The sequence below is a fragment of the Vicugna pacos genome, chromosome 1 (assembly GCF_048564905.1).
Source record: "Vicugna pacos chromosome 1, VicPac4, whole genome shotgun sequence".
Classification (NCBI taxonomy): Eukaryota; Metazoa; Chordata; class Mammalia; order Artiodactyla; family Camelidae; genus Vicugna; species Vicugna pacos.
In genome coordinates this window covers 54,276,743-54,297,753 of record NC_132987.1, presented here as the reverse complement: position 1 = coordinate 54,297,753, position 21,011 = coordinate 54,276,743, and the positions used below count along the sequence as shown (strand labels likewise).

General features: G+C 36.4%; 1 long non-coding RNA gene across 1 annotated transcript in view; it reads right to left on the bottom strand.

Annotated features, from left to right (window-relative positions):
* The window catches only part of LOC140696819 (uncharacterized), a 57,520-nt gene that overhangs the window by 9,939 nt on the left and 26,570 nt on the right, over positions 1 to 21,011 (bottom strand). Inside the window, exon 3 of the long non-coding RNA XR_012073360.1 lies at positions 2,295 to 2,396. This is a non-coding gene — a long non-coding RNA (uncharacterized lncRNA). The remainder of the gene's footprint in view (positions 1 to 2,294; positions 2,397 to 21,011) is intronic.

Below are 21,011 nucleotides of genomic sequence, written 5' to 3'. Positions count from 1 at the left end.
ATGCTCAGATGTATTATAATCAAACTACTGAAAACCAAACACAAATTAAAAATCTTGAAAGCTCTTAGAGAAAAACAATGCATATCATATAGGAGAATAATGATCAGAATAACTTCAGGTTTCTCATTAGAAACCATGTAGATCAGAAGCCACTGGAACAAAGACTTTACTATGTGAAAGAAAAGAACTATCAACCTAAAATTCTACATCCAGTGAAAATACCTTCAGGAATAAAGGTCAAATTACTAGTGAAAGAAAAATAAGAAAATGTGTTGCCATCAGACCTTCTCTAAAAGAAATGCTAAAGTAAAATCTTCAAGTATAAGGGAGATGATTCTAGATGGAAATGTGAAATTTCAGGAATGGAGAAAAAATTATAGAAATGGCAAGTCTGGGTAATACAGTAGACTGTTTTCTCCCCTTAACTTTGTTAAATCATGTATGACAGTTGAAAGCAAAAATTGTAATATTGTTGAGTGTGGTTTTCAACATATGTAAATGTATTACCTATGACAACTCCATTGTAAAGTGGGAAAGGTAGAGACTTACGTGGTGGTGAAATTTCTCCATTCGGCTTGAAGTAGTTAATATTAATTCTAAAAATATTGTGAAAAGTTAAGTGTGTATATTGTAATCCCTAGAGCAACTACTAAAAAAGACCATATGAAGCGATGTGGCCAAAAATCATTTAAAAAAAATAATAATCCAAAAAGAAAAGGTAGGAAAGAGGAAACAGAGCAAAAGAGGCCACAAACAGAAAATTAGTAGTAAAATGGTAGACCTAAATTCAAATATATCAATAATTATACTATATGTGAGTAAATAGTCTAAGCACATTCATTGAAAGACAGAATTGTCAGATTGAATAAAATAACAAGACCCAACTAGCTATATGCTGTGTACAAGAAACTTACTTTAAGTAAAATAATAGAGTAGGTAAAAAGTAAAATGATAGAAAAAGGTGTGCCAGGCAAACACAATCAAAAGAAAACTGGAGTAGCTTTACTAATAAAACAAAATAGATTTCAAAGCAAGGAAATTTAACCAGGAATAAGGAGAGATTTTACATAAGGATAAAAGAGTCAATTCATTAAGAAGACAAAATAGTCTTAAAGGTGTATGGACTTAACAACAGAGCTTCAAAATGAAAGAAGCTGAAACTGACAGAATTAAAAGTTGTGGGCAAATCCACAATTATAGTTGGAGCCTTCAGTATTTCTCTCTCAGTAACCAAGAGAACAAGTAGATAGAAAATCAGCAAGAATATACAACTTACAGACACCACCAACTATCATAAAAGAACTGAAATCATAACAAGATTTTTTTTACTACAATGGGATTAAATAAAAATAAATAATTATTATTATAAAATGCTAAGAAAAAAATCAAAGAAAAACTAAATAGAGCAACATAGTATGTTCATGGACTGGAAAGCTAAATATATGTAAAATGTCTATTCTCTTTAAATGTTCTATTCCTTTTTTACAAACATAAACTCACCAACATCACGCACATTGAGTATTGAGGGCTCGTTTGTGCACTATGCTATCTATGGTCACTGCTCAATAACTGAGCACCTACTTTGGGTCTGACCCTAGGTTTTGGGGGATAAATATAAGTGGCTTATTATCTTCTTAGGGACACAAAATGTAAATGTACAAAATGCACGAGAAAATAATGCAAGACATGATTAAAAAGGACATTAGTTAAGAATATTTCATGGGTAAGGTAGGGTTTATCCCGGGCCTTGGAGGAAGATTGGATTTACACAGAGCAAAAGCAGCTTTAAATTTTCATTGTTTTTCCATTATGGAACTCATACTGTAAACATTTTTCTTACCCTATCAAATACTTAATAAGATATATTAAGTACCTTGTTTATCAATTTTTAAATCAGAGATATTTAACTGCCAATCAGATTTTTTTTTTAATATAGCAGGATGATTCCAATTAAGTTGATATTGTTACAGGCCAAAAAGAAGATGATACAACTTTTTTAGTTGGTCATTGTAGCCTCATTTAAGGCAAAGTTATGGTTTCTAAAACATTGAACATAATTTCTAAAACATTTCCTATAATTGTACTTGTATATACTTGTTATGGCAAAAAAAAATACAAACTAATAAAGATCACTACATCTTATTACCCCTGTTTACAGATGAGGAAACTGAGATTCAAGGACATATCTAGGACTTAGAAAAGTAAATATCTGAACTGAGATCTACCCGATACCATAACGTTTGTTCTTTAAAATGAGCTAGAAATAAGCAGGGCTTTAGCAGGGAGAGGCTTACCTGAGGGAGAGCCTGGCTTGTGCATGATTAGTCATCTGTACAAACCACTATATCCAGGAGGGTGGGCAAACTGGAATTGCAGGTCCATCAAATACAAGAGACCTATGGGATGTAGAAGCAGGAATCTTAGCAATGAGGATTGATGCTTAGAGTAGGGGCTAGCAGCACCATGGTTATGGGAGGTTTACAGGGTTGGAACCAAACTTGAGACAGTAGTTAGAGGTGTGCAGAACAGGGTCAGACCTCTAGGCAGGTGCTAGTAAGAACAATGTATAGGTCAATGGCTCAGTCATGCCCAACGGACTCCAGCCCAAGGCTTTTGTCCCAATAGGAGCACACATAACTACACCAATGCCCAAGACACAATTTAAGATATGTCCCGGAAGATAAACTGGCACAAACTTTTTTGATAAGCAATCAATATCAAGACATTTAAAATGCTCACACCCTTTATGTGATCATTTCAGTCTTGGGAATTAATCCCCAGAACAAACTGATTTGCCTTTTCCAAGTCAGAGGTTTTCATTACAGAATCATTTATAATAGCAAAAGTTGGAAACAATGGAAATACTCAATAACAAAGAAATGAGTTAAGCAAATCCTAGCACATTCATGATGGGTGATTATGCAGCCATTCAAAAGGATTTTTTTTGAAGAATGTTGGAAATGTTTATAATATAATGTTAAGTGAAAAATGCAGGATATAAAGTCATAAATAGAGTATGCCCAAGGTTTCTGCAACCAACTGTAGTTTTACCAACATTTTACTGTCCTGACTACCTATAACCAACTTCCAAGAGGAAAGACATCTATCTAACATTTGTTACAGTGTTTTAGGAATTGAAACAAACAAACAAAATCAATTTACTTCCATCTGGATCTTTGCCCATGGAAGCCCAAATAAGTTTCCCTGAGAGAAAATGATACTCTCCACACTGATGTTTATCCTGAATAAAAGGGTCCCAGCCTGGGCACCTCACTCATGTGCTTCTTCTCAGATTTAGCTGAAGTCAACTACCCCTAAGAGAACTTGCTACCAAGGCAGCCACACAGGTGTAGAAAGCATATCAGGGAGCCCAGTATTGCATCTGGTCTGGAGGGTGGATATTGTTGCCTACAGTAGATGGGACAAACCTGGAGGTTTCAGCTTGGCAGCCTAAGTGGACCCTCTTTTTTAACAAGTTTGCTTCCACACCTTCCAGACATCAATCAGCTAATATCATTAGCACTGCCATTCTCAGAGAGGATCTATGTATGTTAAGAGTGATGGGAAGCAAAAGATATCCTATCTCAAGAATCCTCCTGCTCAGGAACTTTATAGCCATCCTTCTTCTACTGTGGCCTTTTAGGACAACCAAGGAAGTGCAGCCAGCAGACATCTAGATGGAAGTGCACCTGCTAAAGTCCAGAGCTGCCTGGTGCCTGCTCCTAAGGTGCCAAACACAGGGGTAGCCTGTTCCACAGGAACAGCTGGCTATGGTCTTCTCAGGTAAGGTCACCCTTATGTTGGATTCTGCAATGGCACTACTCAAGTAGATGCTTTAGACCATCCAAACCCTGATTGTGGACATAGGGGCATCTGTTGTACATATTCAACACAACACCCTCTAAAAAACAATAATTACAGCACTTGCCAGAACCTGAAAGTTCACTCACTCTACCTACTCCAATCCCACACATCTTCCTAATACAAAATCATGATGGACTTCATCAGTTCCATCTTCCTCCCATTGCCATAGCCCAACTTAGTATAGGATAGTAGTTTCAATAGTATTTGCTGCCTAGAATGTTTTACTGATAAAGATTCCTTTAAAAATTTTTAAATTGGGATATAAAAGACTGCATACAGTAGTGTACATAAAGTATATGTATCATCAGGGTGTACACTTCAATGAATTTGTGCCTATGTATACACTCATGTGACTCCTACTCAGATCAGTGTAGAACATTTACAGCACTCCAGAAGGCTCCCCCATCCTTTCCGGTCAACACAGAGGTTACCACTACTCTGACTCTCATCATCAGTTTTCTGTTTTTGTACTCTTGATCTGACTTCTTTCACTCAATTTATTGGTGAGATTCAGCTATACAGCTTCATGTACAGTACTTCATTCTTTTTCTTTGCTGTGTAGCATTCCATTTTATGTATACATTATAATATATTTGCTCATTCACCTTTTGATGACAATGTGGGCTGTTACCAGTTTGAAGCTATCATGAATAAGAATGCTATGAACATTCTTGAAAATAAATATATCTTTTGGTGGATCTTTGCACTTATTTCACTTAAGTTTATAACAAGGAGTAGAATTACTGGATTATAAGATATTCATATTTTTAGCTTAATAGATCTTGAAAAGGTTTTTAAAAAGTAGTTGAATCAATGTAAATTCCCACTAGCAATGTTTAAGAGTTCCCATTGTCTGTATTTTCACCAACATTTGGTATTATGATAGGTGTATGGTGGTAGACAATTATGGTTTTAATCTGTATTTCCCTAATGCTGACTGGCCATTTGGATATCTTCTTTTGAGAGTGTCTGTTTCATTCATTTTTAAGCAGTGCTGTATTAAGGTTTTCTGATTGATTTTTTGGAGTTCTTTGACTATTCAGACTATGAATCTATGCTAGATTGTGCTGTTGTCAACTTGTAAACTAGAAACTTCCTTAGAATCCTCTTCCTTGTAAGTTTCCCAGTTAGAAATGACTCAAAGAGGAAACTGCACAGCATTTGGAAGATGGAGGTCAATCAACAGCCACTTACCACTGACGAGACATAGGAATTAGAGACAGTGAAGAACATATTCAGGGGTCCTGGAAGGTGCCTGTTTGTCCTCACTCTTCTTTGCCCCCTGAACAACTCATCTTTCCAAATGCTGCCCTGCTGACCAACAGTGGCCCTAGACCCACCAGTGGATATTTAGCTGCAAACCCACAGATGTAGTAGCAACAACAGCTATTCACAGAACTCTCCCCTCCATGGTCCCACTTCCATGGCTGGTCATGCTTGGCTTCTTGGATTTCCTGACAAGCTCCAGCTTGTCTACTTGAGCTAGTGTTTCAGGAAGACCTATCAGTTTCTCTGATATTCCAACAAAGTGAGACTTCTCCCTACAAAGGAATTCTTGTTTTGTCTACAAAGAAGATAAATTTATCTCAGCATTAATATACAATAAATATACAGCATTATATTTTCCCTAAAATTGCATATATTTATTAAAGAAAAAATTTAAATTTAGAGATGCAAAGGAAGAAAATAAAGAGTCATTCTTAATCCCACCACTCAGAGTCACCCATATCAGTATCTTCTTCTGGTGGCTTTACTGCACATTTTTCCATGCATTTACGTATACTATGTATATTTTTTCTTTTCTGAAAAAATAAACACGGGATCTACATATTTTATAAACTCAAATATACATTGAGAATTGATATTGCCAATTCTTTGTCCACATACATTCTCTTAGAATAAATTTTTTGACTTGGAATTCCAGAACCAAAAGATAAGTACATCATTAAGGCTTTTATTACATATAACTCAACTGACCTCCAAAAAAGACTATCAGTACACATGTCCATCAGCGTCGCTTCCCTTCATCCTCACCAAGGACTTTTAAAATCTTTGCCAATTTGTTAAGGGACGAATTGTAAATTGCATTTTTTTCCTTACTAGTGCTGTTAAACATTTTTCATCTATACTTGTCAGCCATAGGACCAGCAAGTTTTGATGGGACGAGAATGAGGCAATATCCCAACTCTCAAAGGAGGACAGGTTTGAATGGAGGCCATGGCTACTTGACCTCAGGCATGCATTTGAACTCTCTGAGTCTCAGTTTACTTATCTGAAAAATAGGCATGATAATAACAGTTAAAACACATAAGAGCTGAGATTAAATGAGATCATGTATGTAAAGCATCTGGCCTAATGCCTGGCAGATGGTAAGTCCTCAGGAAATGGATTACCACATAGCCATATAGTGGTTGAGTCAGGATTCAAACTGAGAACTGTTACAGTTCATACTCCCTATGGAGTACGGGAAGTGGGGCAGCACTGAGCATGCAAGTAGACTAGGGGCTGAGTTGTTGGGAGCTATGAAGATAGGTAAGATGGAGATGAGGAACTAGAGTAACTAAGGAGCTCTGGGTCCTTTATGGGAAAAGGAAAACCTAAAATAGGCTACAGGCTATTGGCCAAGGTCAGAAGTTGGGCAAGATAAGATCTGTTGCCAAAGCCAGGAATATGGAGTAACAGAGGCAGGCAGGACTGGAGGATAAGGACAATTTAACACTCAGAAATTCTACTCTTAGGTGTATAGCCAAAATAAATAAAAATACGTGTCTTCATACAATCTTACACATTGAAGTTCATAACAGCATTGTTCATAATACCCCCCAAAATAAAAACAATCCAAATGTCAGTCAACTGAGGAATGAATAAATAAAATATGGCATATCCATATGATGGAATATTATTCAGCAATAAGAAGGAATTAAAAACTGACACATGCTATAAAACACCTGGATAAGACTTGAAAACTACTCTAAGTGAAAGAAGTCAGACAAAAAGCACCACATATTATATGGTTCCAAATACCCCAAGCAGACAAATCCATAAAAACAGTAAGTAAATTAGTGGTTGCCTAGGAATGGAGGAGAATAGAAAAATTAAGAGTTATGGATAAAAGGTGTGGGGCTTCCTTCTGGGTTAACTGAAATATTACAGAATTGATTGCGATTGGCTAAGTCTCTTGTTGCAACCAACCAAAAGTCAACTCCAGACAGCTTAAGCAAGTGTATGGGGAGTTTTTACCCTATAGGGACATCTCACATAACCCAGGAACATTTAGAAATAAGCCACAGTATTGATCACTTATGGAGGTCTTATTCTGAATCTTAAGTTATTCTCAAAGAGGCTATTTTTAATCTTTTGAATTAGCTTTAGACCTTGGAAATGACCAAAGCCTCTCAGTGTCAGTCTGAAATAGGTGAATGAATGGTTGTAGGAGTTAACTTTCTGTTCAAAACAAGATGAAGGAATGACACTGGAACTGATTTCTAGAGAGGAATGAAAAAGAGAATCCACTCATCCATGATTCCTGGGAGTGAAAGTGTTGTCCTAACTTGGGCCTAGCCCACTTACAGTGGAACAGGAAAGACTGGGAAAGACAGGGCACGCTTAATTGCCTAAAAGATTTTTTTCTTTCTTTTGGTTATATATATTCAAAGCAGTCCAACACAATATTCCCCACTTTGTTAAAATGCAAACTGATCTTTTCATAACACCAGTTCTTCTCAAACTTTTCAAAAAATTGAAAGGGGGGAACACTTCCAAACTCATTCTATGAGACCAGCATTACCCTGATACCAAAGCCAGAGAAAGACTCTACACAAAAAGAACTACAGGTCAGTATCCCTTATGAGCATTGATGCAAAAATCCTCAAAGTACTAGCAAACTGAATCCAGCAGCATCTTAAAAAAACCCTATACACAACCAAGTGGGATTTATTCTCAGAATGCAAGGATAGTTCAACATCTATTGATCAATGTACTATATCACATTAAGAGAATGGAGGGGAAAACCCACATGACCATCTCAATTGATGGAGAAAAAGCATTTGACAAAATTCAATAAAATGAACACTCAATGTTAAAAACTCTCAATGACCCAGTCATGCATCTACATACATATACTTGTTTTCATATTTTTTTCCAAAAAATAAAAATAAAAAAATTAAGAGAGCATAACCACCAAAATAAAACTCAAAGAACTATGACTAGAAGGAAATTAATTCAACATAATAAAAGCCATATATGGAACACATAAAGCAAATGTCTTACTCAGTGGTGAAAATCTGAAAACAAATTATTGTTGTTGTTTTACACCACTTAGTTTTGAGTGATTTGCTATGCAGTAATAGATAACCAAAACAGAGTGAATAAACAGATGATTCACTTGAGGCTTATTACAGCATATGGCATGAGGTAGAAATTCAAGCTAACTCTTTCCCACAGTGACTCCAGTGTCTCAATACTTATAAATTTCTTCAGATAGAAGATGATGTCTTATACTTTGTTTCATATCGAATAGAATTATTAATATGTAAACTAAAAATGTTTGTTGAATTGAATCTATATATTCACTTTAAAAATATGTCACCTTCACTATATTGATCCTTCTTAACCAAGATTTCTCTCTTCTTTATTCATGCCTACCGTCACTTATCCCACTAGACCTTTGCTGTTTTTCTTTGAATAAATCACTTTGTTTCCCAGTCCAGTCGGTAAAAATTTTATTACTATTGTAAACAGAAAATGTTTATACAGCATTTCTAGTATATGAAAATAAACCAGAGAAATATAATAAATTTATATCTTATACTGTGAAATTTTGCTTTAGTTTAAAATTTAAATATCTCTGGTAACTTAGATTGACTTCCGTAGTATCAAAAGATATCACTAAGAAAAATATTTTAAAAAGCAAGCTGTGGAATGGGAAAAATATTTGCAAATCATGTATCTGCTCAATGACTTGTATCCAGTACATATAAAGAGCTCTTACATTTCAATATAAAAAGACACTCAATTTGAAAAATGGGCAAAAGACTTGAATAAACATTAAAAAAAACAAGTAGATGGCTAATAGGCAGATGAAAATTTTTATGTTCAACATCAGTAGTCATTAGGGAAATGCAAATTAAAACCACAATGGGATATTACTTCACATCCACTAGTACTGCTATAGTTATGAAGACAGACAATAAGAAGTGTTAGTGAGGGAGTGGAAGAACTGGAACCCTCATACATTGCTGTGAGGAATGTAAAATGGTTACAGCCACTTTGGAAAACAGTTGAACAATTTCTTAAAAAGATAAATTTGCCATAAAACTCAGCCATTCCACTCCTATGAATCTACTGAATAGAAATGAAAACATATCCACACACACACAAAAGTATGCAAATGATCATAGCAGCATTCTTTATAATAGCCAAAATCTAGAAACCACCTAAATGTTCATCACCTGATGAATGGATAAGCAAAATAACATATATCCATACAATCAAATACTATTTGGCAATAAAAAGGAATGTAATTCTAATATATGCTTCAATGTGGATGAACCTCAAAAACATTATGCTAAGCCAGACACAAACACGATGTATGATTCCATTTACATGAAATGTCCAGAAGAGGCAAATTTATAGAAACAGATGGAAAACTAGTGGTAGCCTGGGGCTGGAGGTGGGAGGAGAGATTAACTGCAAATTGGCATGGAAATATTCTAAAACTAGAGTGTGGTGATAGCTATATAACTCTATAAATTTATTAAAAGTCATTGAATTATACCTTTACAATGGCTGAATTCTATGACTGCAAGTTATACTTCAATAAAGCTATTTTTTTAAAACCCATATATCTAATTACGTTAGGGTTTTAATCAAGAAAGGATGCTGAATTGTAATCAGTGCTAGCTAGTGTGGCAGAAATCTTCATTTAGTCAGAGGATATGGCTTTTTAGAGAGGGAAGCAATTGTCCCCAGAGTAATGTACTCAGGAAATTCTAAGCCACCTTGTTAAAAAGGAATGTTCAACTATATATCTTATTGATGCCAACTGTTTCTTTGGAAGCAATTCTGGCTGTTAACTCCATTCACCCATTCAGCAAAAGTCATAGAATGCTTACTTATTTGCCAAGTATTGTTTGTCAAGCTGGAGAGGGATCATAAAAAATGAAAAGGCATGGCTTGGCCTTCAACCTGCCAGCAATTCAAAACTTGTGGCTCCACTAGGAGTTTGGCCCTTCTTCCTTTTCTTGCTACTATCCTCTCTCCTTGACTTCAAAGACAAAAGCCTCACTGTTTCCACTTCCTCATCTCTATAATTCATTATATTTTTCTTTGGTTTTTAAAATTTTTTAAAAATTTGTCATTATTTTTTTATTTTAGCAAAATTTCAAGCACAGAAAAATATAATAAACATTCATGTGCCTGATTCTCTCTTAATTTTTCAGATTTTTAGGTTTTAATCATAGGTCTTCAAACAAAATAAAATATTAAGGATACAGTAGAAGCCCCTTGTATTCACTCATTTCAAAGAGGTAACTGTCACCTGAAATTGGTATCCATCATTCCCACCCATATTTACATACTATTATTTTATATGTGTATGTATTAATAAACAATGCATACAATTTACAAACTTTATATAACTAACGTGATACTTTATACTTGTCCAACATTTTATGTTCCTCAACACGTTTTCTGAGGTTGACACATTCTATTTTAACTTCCATTTAGTGTCCCATTACATGAATAAAGCACAATTTATTTATCTGTCTTCCTATTGTTGGACATTTAGGTTGTACCCATTTTTTTTCTATTGCAAACAGTGTTGCAATAAACATTCTTGTACATGTTTCCGTATGCAAATACACAAGGTTTTCATGGGCTCTATACCTAGAAGGGGAATTGTGGGGCCATGGGTGTGTACTCTTTTTCAGCTTTGGTGGATGTTTCCAGATTTCTTGCAACAACTGTACAATTTACACTCTTACTAGCAGTACCTGAGAATTCTCATTTGTTCACATCTATGCCAACATATGGTTTTATCAGATTAAATTTTGTCTACATGAAAGATATAAAATGGCATCTCACTATGGCCTTCATTTCTCTCTTCCTGATTACCAGAGAAGTGAGCATTTTTTCCACAAGTTTGTTGGCACTTTGAATTTCCTCCTCTGTAAGTTATCTGTTATTCTTTGATAATTTTTCTATTGGATTGTTTGCTTTCTTACTCATATGTTGTGGCTCTTTAATCTTTGTCTATTATATGCATTTATCTTTTTTCAGTCTATCTTTTCCATTTTTTGTGATGATCTTTGTTTAATAGAATTTTTAAATCCTAAATGTTAAGAAATATAAAAACTTTCCCTTTGTGATTTGTGCTTTTATACCTTGCTAAGAAATCTTTCCTTAAATTATTTTTAAATTTATTAGGTGTACCAGTAGTTTTATGTTTATTAGAAAAGGTCCTTAACAATTAGAAATAAATACTGGATTATTCACAAGTGAGATTAAATTCTATATGGGATTTCCTTTAAATTGGTTCATCAAAAATAATGGTGGAGGAGTACAGATGAAACAATATTGGCAAAATGTATTACTAAAGCTGGGTAGTAGGTACATGTAGGTTCATTATTCTATCCTCACTTTACTTTATTCTTGGTTTGTAATTTTCCATAACAGTAAATGTAGAAAGAAAGAGGGAGTGAAAAATTCCCTGCTAACTCCAGGGCATAAAGGTATTCTGAATCATTTGCTTTTTAACGTGCTGCAAACTATCTCCTGTCCTCACTATTCCACTGAAACTGTTCTGAAAAAGGCACCAATGACATCAATGAGCAAAATGAATGAAATCTTTTTAGTATACATCTTATTTGAGCTCTTTGTGGAATTTTAGAATGTTGGTAATTCCTTTTTTTTTAATTGAAGTATAGTTGATTTGCAATGTTGTTGGGGTACCTGTATCTCTTTGAATTAGTTTTCTCCAGGTATATGCCCAGGTGTAGGATTGCTGGATCATATGGTGACTCTATTTTTAGTTTTTTTTAAGGAATTTTCATACTGTTTTCCGTAGTGGCTCCACCAAACTTAATTACCACCAACAGTGTAGGAGGGTTCCCTTTTCTCCAAACCCTCTCAAAAGCATTTATTGTTTGTGGACTTTTTAATGATAGCCATTCTGACCAGTGTGAGGTGATACTTCATTGTAGTTTTGATTTGCATTTCTCTGATAATCAGTGATATTGAACATCTTTTCATGTACCTCTTGGCCATCTGTATGTCTTTACGGAGAAAAGTCTTCTGCCCATTTTTTTATTGGTTTGTTTGTTTGTTTGTTTGTTTGTTATTGAGTTGTATGAACTGTTTGTATATTCTGGAAGTTAAGTTCTTGTTAGTTGCATCATTTGCAAATATTTCTCCCAGTCCATAGTTTGTCTTTCCATTTTGTTTATAGTTTCCTTTGCTGTGCAAAAGCTCATAAGATTAATTAGGTCCCATTTGTTTATTTTTGCTTTTATTTCTATTGCCTTGGTAAACTGACCTAGGAAAACATTGCTATGATTTATGTCAGAGAATGTTTTGTCTATGGTTTCTTCTAGGAGATTTATGGTGTCCCATCTTATGTTTAAGTCTTTAAGCCATTCTGAGTTTATTTTGTGTATGGTGTGAGGGAGTATTCTAACTTCACTGCTTTACATACAGCTGTCCAGTTATCCCAACACCCATTGTCAGAGAGACTGTCTTTTCTCCATTTTATATTCTTGCCTCCTTTGTCAAAGATTAATTGACTATTTCTGGGCTCTCTATTCTGATTCATTAATTCATATGTCTGTTTTTGTGCCAATACCACCCTGTTTTTGTTTTTGTATTTGGATGGGGGAGGTAACTAAGTATGTAAGTATGTATGTATGTATGTATTTATTTGATATGGAATTACTGGAGATCGAACCCAGGACCTTGTGCATGCTAAACATGCACTCCACAACTGAGCTATACCCTCCCCCCACTCTGTTTTAATTACTGTAGCTTTGTAGTATTGTCTGAAGTCTGGGAGGGTTATGCCTCTAGCTTCATTCTTTTTCTTCAGTATTGCTTTGGCAATTCTGGGTCTTTATTGATTTCATATAAATTTTAGGATTATTTGTTCTAGTTCTGTGAAAAATCTCCTGGGTAATTTGATAGAGATCACATTAAATCTGTAGATTGCTTTGGGTAGTATGGCCATTTAAAAAATATTAATTGGAAATTCTTTTATTGTTTTAACTTTTTACTATAGAAAATTTTAAAACTATAAAGATGGAGACACAATAGTATGATGAACTCTCAAGTGTTCATTACTATCTTTAACAATAATCAACTCAAAGCCATGCTTCTGTCATCTACTCTTCCAGCTACTTGCTTCCTTCCCATATTATTTTAAAGAAAATCCCAAATATTTTATTTATAACTATTTAGTAAGCATTACTAAATTTTGAAGACATTAAATAATTTTAAAACAGTGCTACATTTTTTAAAGTAAAAAAACACAATATCTAGAAATAGAAACAATAATTCCTTAATGCTATCATATATTCAGTGTTCAGTTCTCAGTCATCTCAAAGGTTATGTTATGTGCTGTATGTACATGCTTTACAATTTGCTTGAATCATGATCAAAAAAGATCTCTGTATTGTGACTTGTTGACATATCTCCTAATTCTCTTTTACACTAGGTTTCTCCTCTTTCCCTCTTTTTTATCTTGAAATTTATTTAAGAAAAGGACTCATTTGTCCTGAAGAGTTTCCCACAATCTGAATATCGCTGATTATATTCCCATGGTGCCATTTAACATGTTTCTCTACCCATCCTTGGATTTGTTTCCCTGTAAGTTGCTAAGTAGATGTAAAGGCCTGATCATGTTCAAGTCAATTTCTTTTCCTGGCAGACTGTGATCTCCCATGAGGAGGTACATGATATCTGGTTGTCTCCATTTGTGATGTTAGCAGCTTTTGAACATCAATAACTAGATCCATTAATTCATTAGGACTTCCAAATGGCGTCTCTAAAGGCTAGCATGCCCTTTTCGTTCATTAGCTGGAATACTTTCATAAAGAAACACTTTTCTCTATTATTTGGTTACTCAGTGGTATAGTTCATAAAGGAAAAGCAGAGTAAATGATAATTCTCTTTATTTAGCAGTTCTCAAAATAATGGATTGTTCACTTGAATCTTCCCACAGTGACAAATTAATTTTTGTGTTTTTATGAACTGATGTTGACTAAACATATTGATGTGATACACAAATCACCCCATTTTTAGCCAGTGGGAGGCTCTTTAAGTTGGCATCTAAGCCCTTTTGACCAGACCTTAGTGGTCTTTGACAACTCTTGTTCTATTCGGTGTGGCAGGCTGCCCCAAACATGGAATTGGCCTTTTCTCCAAGGAATCCTAGCTACTTTCAATAGGAATTAGTACTTTAAGATCACAATCTGAGTGCCAGTGGGCTCATTTTTACTCCTTGGTTATTGTTTTTAGGCCTCTGAAGTGGAAGCAACTAGAAAATTCTTTTTTCTAAGATAAATTCATGATAAGTTTATGATGATACTTCAAATTCAGATTCAGGGTTTATACTTAACTCCTGTCTTACATCTGTATTTTCTTTTCCGCATGCTAAGAATCCTGGTTCTCAGCAATACTGGGAATGATTCTAGAATATCACATAGTTATTCAGTTTCTTCACCCCACAATACACATTCAACAGTCTCAGGATAACAATACCAACAGTACTACCAACAATATGATTGCCATAAACAGTTTACAACTCTTTAAGCAGTTCTTTTTGTCCTAAGGGTATATCTCACTGGGCTAATTAAATCACTATGTTTTAAACTCACTCGAAATAGGTCCCCTTTGTGTGTCTTCGCCACTAACTTGATTTACAGTAAAGTTCATTTATTTTTCTTTCAATCCTTAAATGACTGTTTTTAAATCTTAATTTGTTTTATAATTATGTACAATATTTACCTAGTTGAAAAGTCAAATCTATAAACATTACCTTCTATTCCTTTCCTCTCCACTCTCTTCCTCCCTTCTTCTACAGATAACCTTCCAAAACATGCTATGGCTTATCCTTCCATATTTTTTAAAAAATATAAGCAGGTCTTTTACATAATTAGTTTTTACTATGAGATCCATTTTATTTTCTCTCCCTTTATTTCTCTCTCAGTATTTTTTGGTATTCTGTAAAACCATGCCCACAACCTACCTTGGATCCCCTTATAAAGAAAGAGAACCTCACAAGGAGAAGAATCACATGAAATTCTAGGACCAATCAGGACTTCCTGACCAGAAGGGATGAACTGGGGGTCAGGGGAGAAAGTGGTCCCACTCAGTTCTCAGCATCTTGTGTGTGGCTGGTGGAAGTGGAAGGGTAGCTACAGAGACTCTTCTCACAAATGTTCCCTCTTCTACTGCCAGACAATTAACTGGAGGTCCCTCTAGCTGGCCTGCTTTTGCGTCTTGTTTTCCTTTGAAGATTTAGCTATTTGTAGAAACATAAAATGAGATTTGTGGCGAAATCTGAGAAATCATGTTTTTGGTTTCTTGGCGAGTGAGGGATAAGGGACACTGGCCAAGCTATTACTTGCCCTAACCCAACCTACTACTGCCCAGGAACTACTTTGGCCCCTATCCAGTTAATGGCCCACTTGTCAAATGGCAGTCTTGGGTGACCTTTGCAGCTTCTGTGTGGGGGTGGGGGTGGGGGTGGGGGGGATAGGTCATGGCTCCCTACACCACTTACACTACTGTATTTTTGCTTCTTGCTGGAAGCTGGGATGTAAAGAAACCTAACCACATGATCTCAGTTCTTGGAGGACCTCAGGGACTATATTATAAATAGGCCAGATACTCTAGATTGCCTGCAGGATTATGACCCTGGATTCCAGTAATTTACCCCATGTTACAAAATCACATCAACCTTCAGATTCTTACTGACCCCCTGGGCATGTCTACTTCTGACTTGTCTCAATTCCTGCTCTGCCCAGCCCTTGAAGACACTACCTTCAGAACAAATGTGGCTGTGAAGGCCAGCAGGGTTTACTTTTGGGAGATTCAGAGGGCTGTGGGAAATAGAGACTCCATTCTTAAAGGGTGCACACAAAATCTCACATGCTCTGGAACCCAGGGCAGAAGCAGGCCCACCTGCTAATCTTGAAGAGTCTCCTAGAGAGGCAGGAGGCAACTGGAGCTCACTGTGGGGACAAAGACACTGGTGGCACCATTTTGGGGAGCTCCTTCTACCTCATGTCCACTGGTGCTGGCAAGCACCATTTTGGAATCCTCCCTCTAGCTTATTAGAGCTGGGACCCTTCCCTACCCACTAGCCTTTAGGTACCAGTACTGGGGCGCCTCAGGCCAAGCAACTAGCCAAGCAGAGACACAGTCCCATCTACCAGCAAGCCTGCTGCCTTAAGACTCCTGGAGCCCACAGCCACTCCAAGACCCAGCTCTGTCTACCAGAGGGCCCAGGACCTGGCACTGAAGCCAGAGACCCTGGGGCTTGGCTCCACCAACCAGAGAGCCAGCACTAGCCCCAGGACCCAGCCTCACCCACCTGTGGGCAGACACCAGCCCCAGGATCCTCTGGACTCCTTCCCTGCCCACCAGCGGATAAACACCGGCTTCAAGACCACCAAAGCCCTGCAGCCTCCCATTCCAGGACCCAGTGCACCTACCAGCAGGCCAACACCAGCTCTGGGATCCTCAGGGTCCTGCAGCCAGAGACCCAAAAACCCAGTTCCACCCACCAGTGAGCTGGCACTAGCCCCAAAACTCCCTGGACCCCAGCCCCATCTACCAGGAGGCTGGTATCAGTCCCAGGACACCTTAGACCCTTCAGCCAGCTGACCTGGGATCCAGCCCCACTCACCAGTGGGCCAACACCAACTTTGGTACACCTGGACCCCACAGCTAGCTGTGACAGGAGCTGGCCCCACCCACCAGCAGGCTGACACTGGATCTGTGATCACCAGCCCCACAAACAGCTACTTCAGAACCTGAATTCACCCATCAGTGGGCAAGCACTAGTTCTGGGACCCCCCCAGCAGCCTTGTGACCAGCCCCACCAAACAGTGGCCAGCAGCCTATGTACAAGGCAGGGCCTAGCTACCAACCAGACCGGGAGAGGGCAGCGACACTTACCAGACTGCCCACAGTAGTCAGCCTGCCACAACAGAAGGAGCCACATAGTCCATATAGGGGGGACCCTAGAATATATAGCTCTAGTGACCAGAGGGAGTGAGCTGCTGGAATGCACAGGATGTCCCCGGCCACTTCTCCAAGGTCAGGAAACGTAACCAACCTACCAGATACATAGAAATAAAAACAACAAATTAGGCAAAATGAGGCAACAGAGGAGTATCTTCCAAATGAAGGAACAAGATAAAACCACAGAAGCAGAACTAAGTGAAGGTGAGAAAGGCAATCTACCTGATAAAGAGTTCAAGGTAATGAACATAGAGATGTTCAAAGAATTTGGGAGAAGATTGGATGAATAGAGTAAGAAGGTAGAAGTTTTTTTATTGAAAAGTTAGAAAATATAAAGAACCAAACAGAGATGAATAATTCAACAACTGAAATGAAAAATACACTAGAAAGAATAAAAGTAGATTAAACGATACAGAGGAATGGATCAGTGCTGCTGAACAGAAAAAAGAAACAAAATAATAAAAAGAAATGAGGACAGTTTAAGACACCTCTTGGACAACACCAAATGTACCAACACTTGAATTATAGGAGATCCAGGAAGAAGAGAGAGAAAGAAAGGGGCAGGGAACCTATTTGAAGATGTAATAGCTGAAAACTTCCCTAACCTGGGAAAGGAAACAGACATCCAAGTGCTAGAAGCATAGAGAGTCCCAAGCAGGATCAACCCAAAGAGGACCACATCAAGACACATTACAACTAAAATGGAAAAAATAAAGAGAGACTATTAAAAGCAACAAGGGAAAAGTAATGAGTTACATACAAGGGAATTCCCATAAGGCTATCAGCTGACTTTTCAGCAGAAACTCTACAGGCCAGAAGGCAGTGGCGAGATTTATTTAAAGTGATGAAAGGGAAAAACTTACAATCAAAAATACTTTATCCAGCAAGGCTCTCATTCAGATTTGATGGAGAAATTAAAAGCTTCACAGATAGACAAAAGCTAAAAGATTTCAGCACCACCAAATCAGCTTTACAACAAATTGTTAAAGGAAATTCTCTAGTCATCAAACCATAAGAGAACAAAAAGAAGAAAGGGAGAAAAAAAAAAAAGACCTACAAAAGATTGCTTTGGCAGTTCGGGGTCTTTTATGGTCTCATATAAATTTTGGAATTGTTTGTTCTAGTTCTGTGAAAAATGTCATGAGTATTTTGACAGGGGTTGCATTGGATCTGTAGATTGCTTTGGGTAGTACAGCCATTTTGATCATTTTGATTCTTCCAATCCAAGACCACAAGGTATCTTTCCATTTCTTTGTATCACCTTCAGTTTCCTTCATCAGTGTTTTACAGTTTTCAGAGTATAGGTAACCTCCTTGGTTAAGTTTATTTCTAGGTATTTTGTTGTTTTTGATGCAATGGAAATGTTTATGCCAGTTATCACATTCTGATTTTTGAAGTGAAAAGAAAAAAAAGTGAACAAAGGGCTGGAAATGGTAAAATACCCTTCTTTCTTATGGGTGAGGTGTATTCCATTGCATATATACGCTGCATCTTCTTTTTCCATTCATCTATTGATGTGCACTTAGGGTGCTTCCATATCTTGGCAATTATAAAGAATGTTGCTGTTAATAGTGGGCATATGTATCTTTTTTAATTAGTTCTTATTTTGTGGTTGGGTTTATTCCTTTGATAACTATGTAAGTTTAAAAAGCTAAAGCTCTAAACATTCTTGGAAACAACGAAGAGTACATATATGTAAAATTTTAAAATATGCAGTATATTGTGTATATGTATTTACATGCAATAGATTGCATATGTGCAGTCAAACTAACAATTCTACCTCATAAAACTGAAAAAGGAAAAAAAAAAGGTATGGGGTGTGACAAGGTGGAGACAGTAACATTTGGCTGTGAAGGACAAGAAAAAGATAGAGCAATAGTGAGTGGAGAATGTCTTTGACAAAGAATATGTTTAAGAGTGGGAGAGGTGAATGGTTTTATTAGAGTTGTAACCATCAGCATGCTGAAAGAAACAAAAGAGTGAGACTGTGGAGTCTTACTGTCCCTTTAAAAGGTTTTAAACCTTATGGGACAGGTCCAGGGCCTCTTTGTCTTCATCAGCTACAGAGATGACATAAGTGACAAGAGTAGTGATGTCAAGAGGCTGCAACATCCAGGCTATCACAGCATGAACTAGGGAGAAGTGCACCAGACTGGAAGGGCTCACATCAGCACACTCAGCCTGGAGCCAGAGCAGAGGACAAGACCTCTTGCAGCGGGAAGGTTGGTGCCTCTAGCTTTAGAAAAATGGGGTTGAGGAATTTTTTTAAAACCATCAATTATCAATAATTCACCCTCTTCTGATTGTGTGCCTTTTGACTCTGATTCATAGTAAGAAATACATTTTAACACTGTGACTTAATACAAATATACATAAGAAACAAAAATTTCACATATTCTTGCTGATGACAAGGAAAAAGTATATATAACGAAGTTTATGTTAATTATTAATATTTAAATACAATATACAGGAGTGCCAAATAAATACTATAAAAATTGGGAAAGATTGGGACTTGAAAAATGTGAATCTCATTTCTAGATTCATACAACCCGATTAGTACTTTCGTACTAATTAGTACAGAAGACAACGAACAAACTTGGGTATGGGTAGTCTGACTATTTAATCAAAATATTTCCAAAGGTCAGTTCTTTAATTATTTATAATAACAAAAGACTAGAAATAACCCAGATATCCATCAAGAGGGAACTGGTTCAATTAACTCTACTATACAGATACAATGGGATATCACACAAATGCCAGAATAAATGAGGACTACATTTACATACTACTATAGAGTAATACCCAGGACGTATTAGTAAGTGAAAAAAGCAACCAAATAAAGTGTGCATGGTATTCTAGAGAGAAGGAAAAGATAGAGGAAAAAGGGATAGAAGCTAAATCTTTCTGAATATATCTTGTTTGATTCATTTGACTATGGGATCACATACACTTTTTACATAATTAGAAATACGTAATTCAAAAAAGCAATCCCTAAAAATAAAAAGCAAAATGAAATAAATAAACCTAACTGTATATTGAGTTTGTGGCATAACCACACAAATATGAATTATTTCAGATGAATTTCAGACATTGTAATTTGAGCATATATTCTTAGTGGGATATATCTTAAGGACAAAAAAAAGAAAACAAAAGAAAAAATTTTAAACTGTTTTCAGTAACAGTAATAGTATTATTTTCAGTAATAGTAATTGTATTGTTTTCAGTAATAGTAATTGTGTTAGTGTCAGTAGTTATTTCTAAGAGAGTAAGAATGTTTTGCATGTGTTGAGGGATAAAGCAAAACAGTGATTATATTGGTTTTATAGTGTGAGACAAAAGGAGAAATAAATTAGGGTAGATGAGGTTACATAAAAATCCTGTAGTCCTGAATTTTGAATTGGAAGTATCACTATAAACTCATGATGTATTTTATTTTTTTTTCAAAGTATTTCCTACCTATACCCATAGAAAAGACCTAAAAACAAGGCCCAATCAAGTATCAGTGAGTACCCTGCCCAGACTGTGGTATCCAAAATCTATTTCACACTTAAAGAAACCAGAGGTTTTTGGAGAGATGGTTGATTCCATATCCGGAGCAGGAAATATGCAAATTGAGTCTCAAACATGTCAGGAAATCAGAAAGCCATCAATGGCATCCACTGCCCAAAAATGAGACAACTGCCCAATTGCTCAAACATGTCCATGAGAATAATACATGCAATTATTTGAAATACCTCAAATATGTTCATGAGTTCATAATAATCCTTTAAAAAAAAAACAGCAAAACTTACTGGTCACCTTTGGAAGATGCTAGGGCACCAAATCATTATTTTGAAATCTGATAATTAAAAGAGGGGTAAAAAAGCATTTATCCCACTTTTCCTCAGAGTAAACAAACAATTGGTAAG